This window comes from Propithecus coquereli, unplaced genomic scaffold (genome assembly GCF_000956105.1).
Source record: "Propithecus coquereli isolate 6110/MARCELLA unplaced genomic scaffold, Pcoq_1.0 Scaffold621, whole genome shotgun sequence".
NCBI lineage: Eukaryota > Metazoa > Chordata > Mammalia > Primates > Indriidae > Propithecus > Propithecus coquereli.
Window position 1 is genome coordinate 60996 of NW_012152186.1, and position 1352 is coordinate 62347.

A 1352-nucleotide genomic window follows, 5' to 3' on the forward strand; every position below is an offset into this window, starting at 1 on the left:
CCCCAGAAAAGTGAAAGAAGAGGAGTCTACTGAGTTCTGCACTCAGGCGCATCTTTTCCTGGGGTGCGTGCCTGGGACCTGGCTGAGGATCCACATTCTCTGCTCCTGCAGTTTGTGTCTCTGAGAAGAAAATAAAAAGAATTAATCCTATTAAAAACACACACAAAAAGCAAGCACAGCTGGAAGTGGAAAGTATGTTAAGACAGTAGAGCTATGAGGAATAAAAAAATGGCAACATGGTTCATTGTGTCTGGTCATTAAAAAGGTGTATTTCACTTCACCAGAGTTGGAGAAGTTTATTCTTCATTTTATCATAAAATGGACTGTTAGAAAAACCATATTATATGTCAAACTAAGGCGTAGTAAAGTTTTATTTGGAATTCATCATTCCGAGATTCCATGAGAATCAAACATAGACTGAATTTGATTTTCTTTTGTCCTAGTTTTTGGGGGAAAAAGGGCATGCTAAGTAAATAATAGTATGTATTTTAGTCATCTTTGGAAAACTTTGAGTCTTTAAAAAGCACTTCAGCTGCATTATTTATAAATGACACTCACTTTAAAATTATTATATTTATAAAAGTAAATAAATCTATCATAACTGGTCCTGGCAACTGTCTTAAGTTGTGGAGGTATTTTAGAGTAACTTTTATAATTAAAAGTAAAAACTGACATTAACTATTTTTTAGACTAATATTACTAATTCAAGCTGGGGCTAGCTTCTTTAATTCTGAACTGGTCAGTTTTTGATTTATGTATTCCTCTAGCCTACTTTTATTTATTTCACCTAAAAATAGTATCAGGGAGATCCATATATTGCTCAAATATTTTTACTTGCATTCAGATGAATTCATGTTATACACGTGCCTCTGGCACTATCAGATAGAATCAAAAGGTGACTATAGCTGGCACAAAGGCTCATGCCTGTAGTCCCAGCTACCTGGGAGACTAAGGAGGGAGGATCGCTTGAGCTCAGGAGTTTGAGGCCAGCTTGAACAATACAGTGAGACCCTCTTAAAAAAGAATTGATTATAAAGGTTTCTCAATTTTTTCAAGAGAGTATTTTAAAATGGTGAATGAAGTTCCATGTAAGTGGTAGCGAATGGAGGGTCCTTAAACATTTGTTAAACACTGTTCAATAAAGAGAACAGTGCAAACATTGTTTCCAAACAGTTTTATGCCAATCTCCCTAAGAGCACTTTCACACTGCCAACTTGATCTAATTCTGATGTGTGGGTGATGAGAATGGATGGATTTCTTCTTAGTCACCAAGTAGATGTCTCATAAACTCTGGAACCTTTGCTCAAGGCTGTAAATGATTTGGAAGCTGCCTTTCTTGACGCACAATCTTG